General features: G+C 41.4%; 1 protein-coding gene across 1 annotated transcript in view; it reads right to left on the bottom strand.

The window, feature by feature from the left end:
• Window positions 1–13,847, bottom strand: part of JADE3 (jade family PHD finger 3) — a 63,431-nt gene extending 49,584 nt beyond the window's left edge. Inside the window, exon 1 of the mRNA XM_039725719.1 lies at window positions 13,597–13,847. The gene's annotated coding sequence lies outside the window, so the exon portion shown is untranslated. The remainder of the gene's footprint in view (window positions 1–13,596) is intronic.
• Window positions 13,848–18,291: the final 4,444 nt, after the last annotated feature.

An 18,291-nucleotide genomic window follows, 5' to 3' on the forward strand; every position in this document is an offset into this window, starting at 1 on the left:
ATTGGACTGGTTGAAAAATAGAGCTTCGTGCTTTTCTCATCGACCACCCCACACAGTGCACTGCCATTTGCAAAAACAGAGATGGTCACAGAACAAAGATCTGCCAGGGTCCTGAAAAAGGACAGCCAGGTAGGACTGAGAACTCAGACTCTGCATTACACAGGCTCCTGAGCCTCTCCAGGGGAGCTCCTTCCATGCTGTGCGACCCTCACTGCCAGCAACTTTGTCCCAGCACTTTAAGCACACCTTTCCCCATGCTGCTAGAGCCTTTACCAGGTCTCTCCTAGCACTGGACCCTGATGATCTCACCTCTTTCTTCTTGACACAGTTTGAACACCAACTTAACTCTCTTGTCAGTAGGTCCTTGACTTCTCTCCAGACTAAATAAAACCCAGTTAGTTCTCTTACCCTCTATTTATAGGACATGTCTTCTACATTTCTGATTCTTCATCTGCCACCCTTTCCAGGGCTGGCACACAAAGCCAGTATAAAGTTGTGATGTCCTCAACAAAGTTTCCCATCTGAATCCTTCCCTAGACAAAAAATGCTCTTCTCTTTTTACAGAAAAATATCCTTTAGTGTCACATGAGTTGAAGATAATAATCCTACATATAAACTCCAGCGGATTTGCTTTTGCAACAGCCCGACTGTTGTCTCAAGTCCTGGCTGTGAGCAACTATTGCTGCTGGGGCTCATTGCTCCCAGCCTGCAGGCATGCAGCCAAACCTTTATGTCACTGAGCTGCCCCTCTATGCCCTGCTTAGCCCCATCCAATCCCTCCTTGCAGACTCCATCTCCAATCAGTCAAAGTAACTCTGAGTTCAAAGCATCTTCTCAAGTAGACATGCAGCTCCACCCAGCTTGATTCAGGTATTGAATGAACAGAGGCCTCATTCCTTCACCCACATCATTAATTGCAAATATTAATTCACCTGTCTTGTTTGAAACTAATTAGCAATTATCCTCTCAGTTTCTCTCAGCAGCTACAAACATTCCTGTGAGCATTTCAGCTAATCCATGCTTCCTTAGCTAGCTTCTGATAATATGGATTGCCTGATAATTTGCATCATCTACTGTGCAATTCCTACCTCACAAATTACTTTCAAAAATGAATTAGAAAGCTGGTCTTGTGATGCTTCACATCTCCTCCATAAATAATCCCAGGGATAGAGCACTGCTTAGGTGGGAAAGGTATTAGAAAATTTTATAATTTCCTGGTTTTTTACAGACTGTTTCAGATATCTAGCCCATAAGACAGCTCCCCATAGACTACCAGTAAACATCACACAAACCCCTAACAAAAGGCAGGTCAAAAAATTAATACTACCAAGACAGCAAAAGAAATAAAGCCAATAGTCTTTGAGATTATACATACAGTATGAAGCAGGAAGGTAATGGTACTCTTTCCCTTATAATTCTGAAACATAACAGAACAAGCATCCAAATACCAAAACAGTACCCATCATATTTAACTGAAGAGCTATTTCCAGGCAATACGTATCCTACAGTGATTAGAGATAGCAAAGAAAAAGTCAGTAAGCTTTAAGAAAAGTTTTGTAAAATCCCTACAAAGTCTTTGAAGCAAACAGTGCTGGATTTCTACTTGTAATAAACTGATTTGTTGTTTATTCTTCCTCTTCTTCACAAACTTCTAAATAGTCCTGACTACAGTGAGTACTCTGCAGTGAGTACTCGCGATTTTTATCCCTCTTCCACAGTGGCTTAGCCAACAAAGTAATTCAGTATAAATTCACAATTTCATTATAAAAATCTAAAGACAGTCCATCTCACCTTAAGGTAGATCAGAGACCCTGAAAGCATTTAGTAAAGCCTGCAACACTCTAGCACCTTCACTTTCCACTGTCACAAAACTACTTTATGACACCTTTATGCAGCAACAAGCCTATTCTTAATAACAGTCAGTGATTTAGTAATTCCCAACAACCAATTAAAACTTGCTGGGAAAAAAATTTCCCACAGCGGCTTACCCCACCTTCAGACAAACAATGCAGCAGGATGTCTAGAAGGATAGGTTTCATAAGGCAACCAACAAGTAACATCAAGACATTTTATGAAATGCTCTGAAGTCCTGGGCCCCAGGCACTCAAATGGTGACCCAACACAGCAGTTATTTAGCTTGTGTGCAGTGCCAACCATTCTGCAAAACACTCAAAACATCTTATCGATTACTTGAAAATCATTGTTACATAACATAAGTAACATACACATGCAAAAAACTGAGTCAGGCTGAAAAAGCTGCCCTTACAGGGAAATGCTACTAACACCAACATAAACAAACACCTACCTTAAGATGCAAAGTCGTTTACATTCTTCATATACAGATAGGAGACTATAATTAGTCAAACAAAAGCCTGCATCTGTAAGAGGTGAAATGTAATGGGATAAATTTAAGACAAAACCCAAAAGGTTTGGGCTTAGCATTAAGGAAACATCTTAGGAGTGAGAACTGCTGACCCATGTCCCCAGGGGGAGGACTGGAGGCTGCAGCTCTTGACGTTTAAACAAAGATTGGACAAGAGTCCTGGTTGCTGTGCTGCCAACACAACATGCTCCACAGAGCTCAGCTCTTCTCAACCCAGCCAGAGGGCAAGGCAACAATAAATGGGACTTGAGTGTAAAGAGCAGTGCACAAAGTGGTTTGTTGGGACTGTCTGCACTGAGGGCTGCACCTCACCATGCAGACGTGGCGCAGCAAGTACTGCACATCAGATACTCCACAGAACTCATGCGTATCGCTGCATCCTAGTGACAGCAAAGCAATTCCAGGTAGCTATTCCACCATTCCATCTCTCTTCCCTACATCAGAGAATGAGGGATATATCTATCTATCTATCTATAGATATCCCTGACAGATGCTACAGTGTAAGACTGCATGCAAGGACAGTAAGTGCACAGCAGCTCAGACCCCTGCTTCTCTTTTGTGGGAAGAAATGTTAAGGTGATGTGTTACTTCAGCCTGGTGCAGGATGCATTTCTCTCTAAAGAGCAGGTGTTCCCTGCAGCAGGATGCACCTCAACACAGAGGAATATAGCAGAAAGAGAATATAAATGCATGAGGCAGAAGGCTGCAGAACAAGATCTAAACTAAGATAAAAACATAGGAAACTGGCAGGAGGCTTCCTGATCCACAAAGGCCTGGAATGGGGTACAGGCAGAAACAACAAAAGTATTTTGGCACTACCTGCTACCAAAAACTTGAAAACAGGCCTATGAGCCACAGAGCAGCAAAAACAAGCTATTTATAAGGATAAGTGCAAAACAAAATGGATGCAGTTCTTGAGGAAGGAGATCATTACATGTCCTGCTGTTAGCCACAGCCACATGCTGGCCAGTTGGATTTTAAGTATCAACCCACGTCATTCGACTTCTACCTCGTATACTAAACAGATGTGCTCGTGTGCATTTCCTGTAGCTGAGTGATGGCAGTACTGTTTCATGCTATTTTCTGAAGGGTGGTTCAAACAAACATTTCAGAAGCAATAATCTAGATGACCTAGAAGCATCTTTTTCCATAGCCAAATTCTATTATTTAATGCAACTATATTTGTACACAGATCTTTAGTGGAAATCTTAAAATAAAAAAGAGAAGTATTTAAGTGTGAGAACTTCTAAAGTATGGTAAGATAATAGATGTTATGTTTCTGATGGCACAGCTATGCAACTTCCATATTCTCCACAGCAAGTTCCATGACCTCACCACACACACAAGAGAGTCAAAAATGCTAAAAGCAGTATGTGAATCCTCCACACAATGACAATATTAAATATGAAGGGACATATTTAAACTTTGGACCAAAATAATACCAAACTGCATTTCAATGCACTCAAGCTAGAGCTCTGGAACAAGAAACAGCAAACCCCACAAGGTTTTAAGTCCGATGCAGCAAATGGAAAAGTCTTGACAGTGAGATTCAAAGTGCCCAGCATGTTCAGGACAGTCAGCTCACACGCCAAACAGGGAATGATGCCAGAACTCTCTCTTCTCACAGATTCAACTACTGATTTGCAGTCCTGTAAAGGATACCTTCAAGAATTAGACACATGCTTGGACCTTTCTTCCTCCTCTCCTCATATGCACTCTTCAGGCATCAAATTCAGTATCACATAAGGTGTCAGCAGTTGCCACACCTTCAAAGGCTGTCCTTAGTTTTCACCCCATCTTCTGAGTCCTCCTCTCTGGTCCACCAAAAATCTGCCTTTTCCTCAAACCCTTTTCCATTGCAAAACTCTGCTGCTGCCTACCTACAGCACTTAAGCATCTATGATCATTCCCATCACTTCACCAAAAGTCCACTCTGTGCAAGCATTTCTTATCTATGCTGAGATGTTTTGCTTCAACTTGCAGGATGACCAACGGTGGTTGCTAGGGAGTGTCAGGAGGAGCTCATGGCTCAAACCACCACCCACTTTTATACAACAAATGAGCCTGCTTAGTCTCTGTTCCAATCCTAGTCAATGCAAATAGGGAAAAAAAAAAGAGGAAACTACAAGCAAAAAGACTGAGAATAATTTATGCCTGGATTACAGGAGGAAAGTTATCTCACAACTGGATGGCAGCAAGAAAAGATTCTGTTTCCTTTTCTGGATACATTAAGTTGTGATTCTCACCAGTGTACAACACAGGGCTTCAGAAAGGCTACAGAGCACATTCTTTTGAGTTTCTTCAAATGCTTCAGCTATGTGGAATTTGAGTAAAGAGCAGTGTAGATACTGAATATTCCTGGCCCTTAAGGGAGCCTCAGTGACCACAGAAAAATAACCCTCATAAACAGCTCACCTCACATAAAACCATTTACTCAGTATTTAACTGAATGTCAGCTCCCAGAGGAAAAAAAAAAAAAAAGAGGGCAAGAGAAAGGTAACAGTGTTAACTTCACCTGATTATCACAGTGATTTAAAGTACTTCTGACACCCTTTATCAAACTTGGCACATTGGTATTTGTGATTTTTCATAAGGAAAGCCTTTCTGTTCCTTCATGGTCAGACATCACACCAGCACTTAAACTGTCACCTTCCCCTGCAAAGAAACTGCATAAATAAATAAAGCACCCAAGCTTTGCCCTTAGACCACAAAAACACAAGGCTTGGAACACAATCAAATGACGATTAATGAAGCAGCAGACACTAAAACACAGTAAACAAGACTTCATCACCTTCATCCTCTGTGGCTGCAAATCCCTTAGCAGCAACCAAATATGCCTTCTTCATTGAAGATGATATTAAATGGTTGGAAAGGGTTCTGTTGGCTTTTTTTTTTTACTGTTATGAAGGAGAAACTTGTGTCAATCCTTTTCCAAAGTAACTCCTACTCAGTTAGACAAAACACATGACAAACTCTGACAAACAAGCAGGGAAACTTTGGTCTTGGTGGAGTCAATGGGAATTAAAGCCAGCGCCAAAACAAAGCCAGAAATTAGCAAAACATTTATCTGATGAATTTGTGATCAGAATTCCTAAATTACAAAACTGAATTTATTTCTTCTTAAAATCTTCTGATGCAAATATATTGGGGAAGGGTGCAGGATTGCAAGACCAAGCTGTAAAGCAGGAAAACTATTCTTTTTTGAAGTACCTACTGTCAGAAAAACTTACTGTCAAAAGGAAAAACCTTTAACAGAATTATCTAAAATATTTAGATCTTTCTGTTTTCTTGTAGTTTATTAATGCAAGACTTCCACTACACAAAGCTGTTGCCTTTATGGAGGCAAAACTTCTGATATTGTTTATTAGCAATGGATAAAACTAGACTTGCATAGTCCCCCAGCCACATGATTATGGATGGGCTTCCACCAGTTCCAAGAAGGACAGCAGGTAACACTGCCCTTCACAATACACTGGCATTCAAAAAAATAAAAGAGAAAACTTGCCTTAATAGGTTTGCTCCCTTAGAGTTTTACATTACTTCTGCTTACCTGAAGCACAAAAACATCAATAATCCTGCCAGACCTGGAAAGCTGAAAAGCAGAAGTAAACAAAGGAGTTGAGCTTTGTCTCCTTTGAGAATTGCCATCATGCAGTTAAATCCACAATTCTGACTGATTAAATCCCTGTGAACCTATAAGAGACCACAAAGAGGCAGAAGTGACAGAGTACCCTAATGTGACATTAACACCACTAAAAGATAGATCTAAAGACGCTTTGTTATAGCCAAAGAAATTTGGTACAGGAGTGAAGGTGGCTCAACTTGTACAGCCCTTGTGCAAAGGCTGACACTAATGCTACTTCAGAGTCAGGTGTACATGACCAGTCAGATCATTGGAACAGTCACACCAGAGCAGCACCTTCAAACTGTTATGAAAGCTGACTTCTTTGGTAGAATGAGATTAGGACAGATTCCCTGAAATTATTTAGAGGGGGAAAGAAAAATAGCATTTTGACAAAAAAGTTATCTTAGGATAGCAAATGGTTAAAAAAGGGTTTAATACCAGTAACCAGGTTTTAGAAGATACTCCACTAAATCAACGCTTTGCCACGGTCTCACTTTTTCTAGCAGTTCCTCCCTATATAAAATCAAGTTTGTTTTGAAACTCTCTCATTATCTGCACCAAATTAAATACAATTGCTGATGTGTGTTTAAGTCCAACATACAGACTTAACTTCCTTAACCAAGCAAAATTTACCTATTTACTTATGCACAGACATAACACAGAGGGGTTTCTTGTTAAACACTAGCTAAATAGTCATCACACCAATACCAGCATTCACTGGGAAAAGAGTTTAATATCACAAATACTGATTTTAATGAATTTTTAAAAATACAACTTGAATTTGCAGGGCACGGTGCTTTTGTACATATACATATGTAAACCCCCACCAATGTACCAGCCACAAAAAAAAAACAAACAAACCACCTTACAAAAAAACACTGATGAAGGAAAAGGCCCCCTTTATCAGACTGAGCAAACTTGCACCAAAAAAAAAAAAAACCAAACCAACAAGTCTACCAAAATACTTTCAGGTTGACTACAAATAATCAGGAAGTCCATACTGTCTGTAGTCTGGTATAGGAGACAAATTTAATTTTACCTAGATGATTTATAGGGTCTCAAGAAGACTGTGAGACACTCACTGGAAACACTGTTTTGTCCAATAAAAAGGAAGAAGTTGGAAAGTTAAGTTAAAAAGAAGAGGGGACAGCCAAAGGGAGACTACTAATGCATCAAAGACATGGATGGTTGAGAGAGAGAAGAACTACAAATCAAGTTCTCATCTGAAATAGAGGCTTTACTTTTTTTCTTACGTTTCTTCAGACTTTTTTTTTCCAACTCTTAACCCATTCCTACTTCAAAAATGGACTGATTCAAATGTAGACGTCAAGCACACAGAAGTGAACACAGAAAAAAAAGTAGTTCAATAATCTTAGATAATGAAATGGCACCTGCAAAAGTTACTAGATTTCAGTAACCTAAATGAATACACATCCCTGTTTGCTGTTACATATAGAGGCTTCTGAAAATCTAGAACAAATACATAGAAGATGCCAAACAAAGGATCTAAGACAGCACTTAAGCCAGTTTAATCCACGTAATGGGAGTCACAGGGCTCTGACTGATACTGAGCTGATTGGCAGGAGTGTAAGATTTCTGATAACTTATGTCCCACCTTCTGAAGTCTTATGGCATTTACAAAGGAAGAAGAATGAACACATCATGCATCAGATCCATACGTATTCAGTTTTAAGCAACAGAGGAAAGACTACTAAGAATACTGAGTACTGAACCAAAGTTTAACCTCCTCTTTCTCGGAGCTCAGAGCACAGTCCCATTTTCTACAGTACTATACCACAGATATTCTGTCTCTGTATAGGTGTATACAACCAAATAAGGCAAGCCAGAGCTCCATCAAAACTGAAACACATGAATGTCACCTGCCAGTCACTGGCAAAATCCAATGCAGTTGCCATTTTAAGTAAACTCTTTGTACACTCGCTATCTACATAAGTATTTGGATCAAAAATATGTTTACTACTAAATTGAACAAACTTAGGCATCTGAAAAATACCTGATAAAAGAACAGCTTTCACAATTTTCATAAAATATCATTGGAAATTTTAGTATGAATCATTAAAATTAGAAAACTATAAGAATCAAAATGAAACCACCTGAATTTATGCATACCAGTGGCAAAGGGCATACAAAACCATTTTGCATCATTTCTATTTATATAAAAATATGGAATTTTTTCATCCCACAGGTTTTTTCATCTTCTTCTTTGCCCAAAAAAATGAACAAGCACTAACCAAAGAAAGTGAAGAAAATTAGTATCTGTTATGCAGACATAGTATTTTGAAAAATATCTTCCATAAAAGAATCAGTACCATAAGAAGTGAATTTCACTTCCTAGGTATGCCAACACCCATTACAATTCTGTTGTTCATAAACATGCACCTTATTAAGATCAACTTTTTGGTTCCTCCCTCACTCCTAGCACACTCTGTTACAGAGCTGCAAGTTCAAATTTGTTGAGCAAAATGCTTCACTTACTTCTCAAGATTGCTCATTTCATGCTACAATGGAAATGATTACATTGTTAACATAAGGAAGACTGCAACTTCATTATCAGGTTTAAGTAGCTCCCTTTCAGTTACTTAAATGACAGGCAATTTGATTTTTGTAAAAGAACACAACTGCTCTTGAATGAGGCCTGAGCCGAAGAGTTGCTGGAACTCCCCCAAACAAGGTTAACAATGTCAAAGCATAGCAGCACCGCTGACAAGCAGTACCCCTTCCTTTTTCAGTGCTCTGGTCAGCAGTTCTTGGGGAAAAAAAAAAAGAAAGGCTACCATAAAAAGCTGTTATTTTGAAATGAGCATTTTTATCCTCCCTCCTATCAAACAACATCTAACAAGTTTACATTGCACTGCAGAGTAATCACTCGTTATCACTATTTCAGTCACTATTTTCCTGCTGGGAAAAAGAGTCTATTAGTATGAAATCAGGAAGAAGAGCACTACTTTATTACTGCTCTTTCTATCCAAGTATTAATAAAAGTGGGAGAGGTATTAGTCCTACCTCTCTGCTGAGGCTCCTCCTGGCCAGATAATTGCTGAGCCTAACATTTTCCCGTGTGTCCCTAATGCACTCACATACTGAGTATTTCAGCTCCACAAGGTCCTCAGTTGGCTTGTTTTTTCATTAAAGCCAAAACCTGTACAGGACACGGACACTATTTCCTATGATGAGTCCTCTACAGCCACTTTCATATCAAAGCTTGCAAATTAACACTGAAAAAATATTAAATAAGTACAAGCAGTTAAAAGCAGAACAAATAAAGAGAATTAAACACTAGGAGTCCCACTAGGGACATTTATTTCTTCCCAAGACAGGGCAGACATTTCTCCTATACACTTGTGTATCTAGCAGTTCAAGATGTCAGGTTTCCTGACATGTCAGCAGATAGAATATATACCTTTTTATTCTGCTATACTTGATATGTAGGGGAAGATTTAAATATTTGCACACTAAAAGTAGTAATTTTCTCAATACCACCACAGTCTATAGAGGAATCATTATTTAAAAACTGTCTGGTCTGTTAAACCAAGACTTACATTTTTAAGTATGAATGAAAGCTCATAGTTCATTTATGGTTTTCAAGGGCTTGTGAACAGCCATGAAACTGTAGCTCTTGTCTAGCACTTGTAGTAAATCCATCATTTATCTACAGATTTAAAGAATTTCAGTCATTCAATATTACGTGATAAACTATATAGCACAATTAAAAGACATCACCCAGGCAGAACTTCTCCCATGTGGTTCTCCTCTCATTATTCTGTCATCAACCCAACAGCATATTCCAAAACAAGAACTACCTGAAAATAAAAAACAGCTTGGAAAACTCTTCATAACACAGTCAAACAAAACTACCTACTTCCAATAAATGTTCCTGGTCAGCACTTTGCAGCTCCTGGTGTGTGGGGTATCACCCCACCATTTGGAGGATCTCAGGCATTCCAGCCTCTACTCAGGCACTTCACTACCCTAACTATCAGAAGCTGTTGGACTTGCTGTACACCAAAGCACTTGTGCAGGCATGAAACTGCTCTTTAAGACATGAGCAAGAGCCTGAGCCTTTCACCAGCAAAGGTTATCGTCAGGAGCTTTAAGCAGGTAAGACAAACCCTCAGAAAATATTCAAGAGTAACTTTTTAGAGCAAGGTGGGAAAAAAGGAAAGAAAGGGGGCTGAAGGAAGCCCAGAACAGTAGATTAGCAAAATAATACATAATTCTCCCAAGAATATTGTGTGACAAGCATATTCAGTTTAGTAACCAGTCAGGCATGTGGCATAAACCTGTTTTTTAACATCTCCTAGAGCTCTAATTAAAACACAAAGAGACATTAACGACACGATTTGTTATGTTCACCATTCAATTCAATAATCAGGAAGCACAGCTCTTTAATCTAATGCTGTAACAGGTGTACTTTGAAGAAGAAAAGCAGTCCAAAGTTTTCAAACAAAGTTTAACAAGCTAAGGCAAGCATCCCAGTATTTAATCCAGGAGAAAGTTATAACAAATAGCATCAGCAGTCACGAGCTTATCCTCCCACCTTCTCCTGCTTCTCTGAAGAGGGCGACTAAGGAAGTGCCAGTGGAGCCTCCGCAGTCATGCTCACAGCTCGGGGTCTCTTCCATTCCTTTAAATCTGAGTAAAGCCTGCATTATTGCTCTACAAATGCAGGAGCTTTCCTTAGGTCCAAGATCACGCATCCCAGACTGCTCTAATCCCTAAATTCTTGCTCTCCTACACACTGAAATAAGATATTAAATGTTGGAAAAGTTCAGATGTCATCTAGAAAAGGATAACTTGGAAGTAAATGAATAACAAAGAGTGATCAGCCCAGGGAAACAGGGAGGTGCTTGGTAATTACATCGGCATCTTTCCACAGAAAGCACCACTGGGCTTGTCACATTACATTTCTGAAACTTATTTACCAGATATCTTCCTGTAGTCAAAATAAGTTGAAGTATCAATAAAAATAGTACCAATAGACACAATTTTTAGGGGGGACCTGCAGTTGTAGCTGGAAAACAGCATAAAGAAAAGTACTTTTAAAGTGACAGGTGTAATTGATCATTTAACATGAATAAATATAACAGAAATCAATTCTCAAATCAAAACTCTGTTCTTTTTATTAGCAGCATTAGATTAAAATAAGCTATGTGCTGAAATGCAACATTTCATACAGTTATCTCACTTTTCAGAGGTGCCATCGAGCCCTCCAGATCTCCAGCATCTCCCACTCCCACCTGACCCAGCCTCCACCAGCATAAAACCTGCCAGGGCCTTGACATAACATTTTGTACATCAGCTCATCAAGATGCAAATAGCATCTGTTGGCTTCCATTACATAAATACCCCCGATAAGAGCTATTATTAACTTGTTAGTTTCCATTTTAAGTAAAGTATGTAAAAATTGTATATATGTCTCCAATTACATGAAGCTTTGAGCATTACAGGCACTTCAAATCTTCAGAAAAGAGAAACACCACACAATTTCAGAGGTTCCCCTCCCTGCAGAGTTCAAAAGCCCCTGAGCCCCCTTAGCTATAGTTCTCACAAAAATTGTGGGAGTGGAGAGATTAAGCAACATGCGCAAATAGTGAGTTTTGGCTCAGTCCATTTCTGTCCATAATGAAAGAAGTCACCCACTAAAACACAACACTACCACTGATCTAGGCAAAACAGTAATTTTTTGGTTTTAAAATGCATTGAGAGAATGATACCTATACTTAACTGAATATTAACTTTTACTTTTCGTTTGAATACAACATTCTTTGCTATCAAATTGCCTGGTATTGTCTGAAGAGTGGTCATAACACTACACCATCAAATCTATTCAAGTAATAGCCCCCCAAAGCACTTACCAACCTCTGAAGGAGACTTGTAGGGACTAAAGGAAGAAGACAAACCACAGAAACAGATGTTTACATGACATTTCCATCCATGGATGATAAAAGATGCACAACATAAATGGGTGCACATTCCTCCTCCAGATGCATCCCATGTCTTGCCAAGCTAACCAAAAATATGCAGGCACCATGCCCCACTTCTCACCCACTGGGGCATGATAGTCAGGAATTAATTACAAAGATTGAAATAAGCTACCTAAATAGAGCACAAGGAACACTGCAGGAGTGTTTCAAACTCCAGTCAGCTCGTACAGGGTTTAGCTTCACTTCTCCCCATCAGGTCTACCAAATCCAGCCATTTTCACCACGGCCTTAGATACCTGCCAACACACTAGCCAGGAGTTTTGGTGACCAGTCAAGACATCCCCCAGGCCAGCTGCAGCAAGCTCTTGGGGAAAATGCTCTACAGCGTTCAGCATGTGAAAGCTACTACAGTGACCATACACATGTCTCTGCCCATGTGTATATATATAAAAAACTGTACAGGTAAAAATAATGTTCAGTTGTAGATAAGAAGGCGTCATATAAATTCTTCTCCACAAGCAAATCATTTAGGTCTATGAAAAGTATGTATATTTTAGAAATTAAAACAAAAAGACCACAATAATCCCAGGTATCCCAATAAATCCCAAACACAAACTTCCTGATTTTCTGCTGCTGAGAGGAAGTGCACAGAACTGCAGAGAAGAAAACAGCTGCGTTTATTCTAACACTACACTGAGATCTATCTATCCCAGGCTCTTACATCCACAGAGGATTTTCATGGTTTTAATGAGATCCCAAATGAAGATGCATCCTTGCCAAAAAATGTCACTGCATATGTTCCTACATCAGTTCTCTAGCAAACCTCTGTGGGTATCTCTGTGGGCACCCCTCCGTGGGTATCTGCTACACGCACATAACACAAATATAACAAAAAAAGACCTACAGTCAGACCCAACTCAGAGGAATTTTTCCCACTGGAGGAGAGAGGCTTGCTCTGTAAGAGGAACTAGAAAGAGGAAACATCAAAGGAGGGACAGGTAACAGAAACAGTTCTGCTATTTTGATTACTTTTACTGCATCTAAAGTCCAAGTTTTGCAAATAAAGCTTTCGAGTTCTCCTCCTCTGTGCAATAAAAACAGGGCATGTCATGTCTAGTCTGAAAAGAGGTCAGAAGTTCAGTTAAAAAAGAAAAACAAAACAACACAAACTTTAGATTCTAAAAGTACTAATTTGCTTTTACTCTGAAAAGGTCCGTTCTTAACCAAAGAGACTTCAAACTGCATTTTCTCCCATTGGTAAGTGCAGATAAATGCTTACTTCTGATGTCTCCTTAAGGAACTCTGTGGCAAGCTGGAAAGTTATGCAAACGTGCCTTTATCCAGGTCGACCTTTCCAGCCTAAGGCTCTCACACTTTGAAGCCAGCTCTCCAACCATCACTAAGATGCAGTCTCACGGTGTAGAGATGAGCAGGTGTGCTTGAGATGCTCTACAGAACAGCCCATAAAAAGCACCAACCTGATGCAAAAAGTCGGCTGCTGATTAAGCATCTTGCAAGCACCAGGACAAAATACATTTCTCTTAATCTTTCAGTTTTAGGGCAAAGGCTCTTTCACATTAACAGAGAAGCACAACAGCTTTCAAGTATCTAGTGTGTAGTAATTGGAGGTTTTCTAGTCATACCTGGATGTTATCTTCAGCACCCCTTTTCTCCTGAACACGAAAAAAACCATTGGACCTCGAAGCACAGTGCAAATTTAGTGATATTTTAATAAAAATACATAGCTACCCATTATAACAACTTGCAAACAATAGCTGAACTCCTCAAGTAACTACAAGTACTTTTTATAAAACAGTTCTAGTTAAAAGACAGAAAAAAAGTGAGGTTTATTTGCCTGGTAAGATGTATTTTAGGGTGCCCTGTACCAAATTCTCCCATTAATCATCCCATTATTATTTGCAAGTATAAATACTTTTACTACATCCCCAGCCGCTAACCACACCGGTCGCGGTACATCGGTAGAAAGCAGCCATGCCTTTGCAGAAAGATGAACAGCTATAGGCAAACACCATGCAAGGGAGGAAGGTTTGATCCGGAGAAGTGAAGTCGGGACCTTCCCGCTCCTCTGCCGGCAGGCACAGGGGGCACTGGGGGGCCATCCGCCCCCGCCGCTCAGGAGAAAACTTACCTTGGCGGCGCGGCCGGGCAGGCGGGAGGGCTGCACTAGCGCTTCATTGTCAAACTCAGTTCTAGCAAGTTCCTCGACATACCGGCGGAGCGGTGCTCGGCGGCGGACAAGTGCCCGGCTGTCTGTCTGTCTGTCTGCCCGCCCGCCAGCCACGCCCAGCCGCGCTCCGCAGGGCCCCGCCGGCTCGGGCACCGCCGGCTCGCCGCCTCCCCGGGCTGCGGCGAACAAAAGGGCGCTTGGCCGGAGGTCGCCCGGCCCTTGCCGCCCGCCGCGGGTGCAGCGCCCGCCCGGCTCCGGAGCCGCCGCGGCTGCTCGGCGCGCCCGCAGCACGGCCCGCTCCTCCTCCGGCGGCAGCGGCCGCACAAGAGCCCTATTGTATTATTGACACTGCTGGGCTCCAGGCCCCGCCTCTTCCCCTTCCCTCCCTGCCCGCGCCGGGCCTTCCTGCCAGCTGCGCCGGCAGAGCCGCCCCCCGCCCGGAGAGCGAGCGGGAAGCGGACGGCAGGGGAGGAAGAAGGGCGATGTGTCTGCTGAAGGTGTGGAGCGCATGTCCTGTGAGCAGCGGCTGGGGCTGCTCTGCCTGGGGAAGAGGAGGCTCAGGGGTGACCTTATCGCTCTCTGCAACCACGAAAGGAGACTGTAGCCAGATGGGGGTCGACCTCTTCTCCCAGGCAATCAGCGACGGGACAAGAGGTCCTAGTCTAAAACTATGACCGGAGTTTTAAGTCGGACACGAGGAAGAATTTTTGCACAGAAAAGGCGATAGATATTGCAATGGGAAATTGCCCAGGAAAGTAGTGCAGTCACCGACCCTGGAGATGTTTAAGAAAAGACTGGACGTGGCACTCAGTGTCATGGTCTAGTTGACATGGTGGTGTTTGGTCAGGGGTTGGACTCGATGCTCCAAGGGGGCTTTCCAACCTAATTAATTCTGTGATTCTGTGAAGGGGCTGGAAGGGAAGGTCACAGTCTCAGCCCTTCCAGTGGGCTGGGGGTCGGGCTGCCCGGATGAGAGACAGGAGCTGGCTCCTGCCAATCCCATGTGTTACTTTTCCCTTTGCCATTTCAGAAGATGAGCCAAGGGGCAATGCCTGGTCTGCACCCCTGAAGCCACTGGCTACCAAGACTCCACTTTGGACTGGGGAGCTGGTGGCAGCGACAGTGGCCAGACACCTCACCACATCCCTTTTACCTTCCAGCAGCTTCTGAGTACACCCATCTCAGCCCAGCCCAGCATTAAACTGAGAACTCAGTGGCACAATTTGTAAAATAAGGAACATGAAGTTTACTTTAAGGCAGCTTTTAGCCAGCTATCAGTGTTAATCATTCAGCCTATGACATTGAAACATTGCTGGATAGAAAGCACAGTAGGAAGCATCAGAATAAAGGAAACAGTGGCAAAAATACAGCAAACCTCCTCCATTGTTACGCCTCACACCCACACTCATTTCCCATACTGCTATTACCAAGTATTGCTTGCGTCAAACCCTCTGGAAACCCCTTTTGCCTTCCTTACTAGAAGGACTGCTGCAAAGAGTCTTAGCTGGAGATCATCCTTTCGCTGCTGCAGCCCTGTTTCTCCATGCACACAGTAACTGAGGCATGGAAGGGCTATGGAGACAAAGAAATGGAACCTGGGAACTCAGATCTGGGGTACAGGCCTCTCGAGGCCAGGCACGGAGAAAAAACAGCAAGATTATAATAAGGAGTACAAAGGAGAAAAAGGAAGAGATAAGCAGCAAGCATGGAAAGGATAACTTGGCGTGCCTGGGCTGCATTTCTACAGTGTTTTCTGACAGCAGCCGAAAGATGAAGAGAAACAGATCATAAGAAAGGAGGCACTGTTTCAGCCAAATGTTCCATCTAGCTCAGCCTAGCCTCCCACCTGCTCTACCAAGGCACGGGCACCTCACACTGACTTCCTCTTGGCCCATGTGGGCATCCACAGTAAGATATTTCCCCTGAGTACTCTCCAAGTACTTAATCACATTTCCCAAGTAGTATGTGGAGCATCTGTTTAGTAACCCTCAACAAATCACTTCTCCAAGTGCTTGTCCAAGTCAGCTTTCACTGAATTCCTGTTGGCTTCTGACTGTAAATCACTGCTGGCAAGGACTTCCATGCATCCACTACCTGCTTCAAAATGGAAAAAAAGTCTTTTTCTTTGGAATAACTGGTTCATATTCCTGAGTGTAATATGAGGCATAGCTTTCTACAAATGCAGTTAGACCACAACTAAACAGCAATGATGACACGTATGACTTCCTTCACACACCAGCAATCACCTCATTTGCCTTCAGTTCATTTACCTGCCAGAAAAGCATGCTGAGCAGCTTCAGAAAACCACAATATCGAGTAAAACACCAAGAATGCTGCCCCTACCACTACCACTTGTGGAATCCTTTCTATGAAACCAGGTGGAACAGGCAGCAGGGCAAGCAATATTGAATTTAAGATAAGAGATTTGAAGACCCGAATGAAGGGAATTCAGAGTGATAAAACCAAGTTCATGTACTGAAGACCTGTTTTCTTGTCATAAAAGAAATAAAGTCTGATTGAATTAAACTAAACAAAAACCCTTTTCAATTACCAGTATCTTCATTAGGATTTCAAAGCAATTTATATTTTTTGTGTGTCCATGAAAATTGTTTAGTAGAGTATACTCACACACACACACACGCACTCACATATAGTGTTTAGAGTATCCATCACTCTGAAGGATAAAGAATGTTTATTCCCATCTGTGAAGGAAACATCCTTAGAAGAAGTTTCCTGTCAGATTACTTTATATATGAGTGACCTCACTAGGAGCAGATGCAGCCCAACCCAGGAAAGGTATTTAGCAGCTATCTTCATTTCCCATGTCTGGAATCACACACACCTCCCTACACTGGCTGTCACATATCAGGAGAAAATGACATCCAAGCTTCTAATTCTATAGTAAATCCATAGCTGTACGTGGTGGGCTCATAGACAAAAGATAAGTGACATAGGAAAACTTGTATCAGAAAGTCTGTGGGACTACAGATTTCAATAAATGCTTTACATTCACTGTGTATTTCTATAGGAACACCAAGCAAGATGACTAAATAGGAAGCAGACTGTACACTTTTGTTCTTTTTGAAGACACGCAACACAGTTTCTACATTTGCTCACAAAAAGATGAACTACAGATGCTCTTATGCACCTAGAGAATATAAGGAATTTACAAAGCCAGATGTTAACACATTGATAAAATGTAGCACAAACAGGAAGTTACACTGCAGTAGCATTTAACGTTTGAGAAGATGGTCACACAGAGTTTGACACGGGTCTGAGCCACAAAGAAGCACTTCTGACTGAAATACCTAGAAGTACTCCAGTGAATTTGAACAACAACAACAACTAGTATTTTTTATACTGCATCTGCTATTGCTGATCAGATGCCAGAGAAGAAAAAGACAACAAGTATGTCACAGAGGAGTAGTCGGGGGAAATAAGCATTGGAAAGGCCTGGGAAATTAATTCAAACCCCTTACCCCCAAGTCTTTGTGGCATTCCCAGCTACATATAGAAGCCTCCATGGCCAGCAATTCTAGTTGTCTCTGATAAAAGAAATACACAGATACCAAAGGCACAGATACCAAAGGCTGGTAATTCCTCTTTTCTTTGAAATGCACAGATGCTGCATAAAACTCCCATACCATTGAGCAGATACCATTGATGAAAACTTGATACAATGTCCTTGAAACCAGAGCAAGGATTGGCAGTTACTGGCAAAAGACAGAAAAGCTTAACTTCTTTATTTTCCTTTCACTGTGAGCAAAATCATTGAACTGTTACCATAAAGCACAAACATGCACCTGCAAATGAGAGCATTAATTATGACTGCAGAGAAACTTTCATTCTTCTGTGTAAAAAAATGCAAAGCAGAATCTCAAGGATGGCTAACCATCTCTAAACCCTTGTGACTAAAAACGTTTCTGATACTCACTAGTAGAAATAGAAGCAAAGAACACTCAGAGCTTCAAAAGATACTCTTTAAACACTGAATCCAATCCTTTAGCACTTGTTGGGGCAGCTATCAAAAGATGCCCTCAGGTCATAGTACAGCCCTTCCATTTTATCTCCAGGACCCGATAAAAAAGACCCCTGAAGTGTTTGCGTTGGTTTTTTTTCTTGTAGAGGGACTTCAGAAATGGGGGGGGAA

Source organism: Passer montanus, unplaced genomic scaffold (assembly GCF_014805655.1).
Source record: "Passer montanus isolate IOZ18808 unplaced genomic scaffold, ASM1480565v1 scaffold56, whole genome shotgun sequence".
In the NCBI taxonomy this organism is placed as follows: domain Eukaryota; kingdom Metazoa; phylum Chordata; class Aves; order Passeriformes; family Passeridae; genus Passer; species Passer montanus.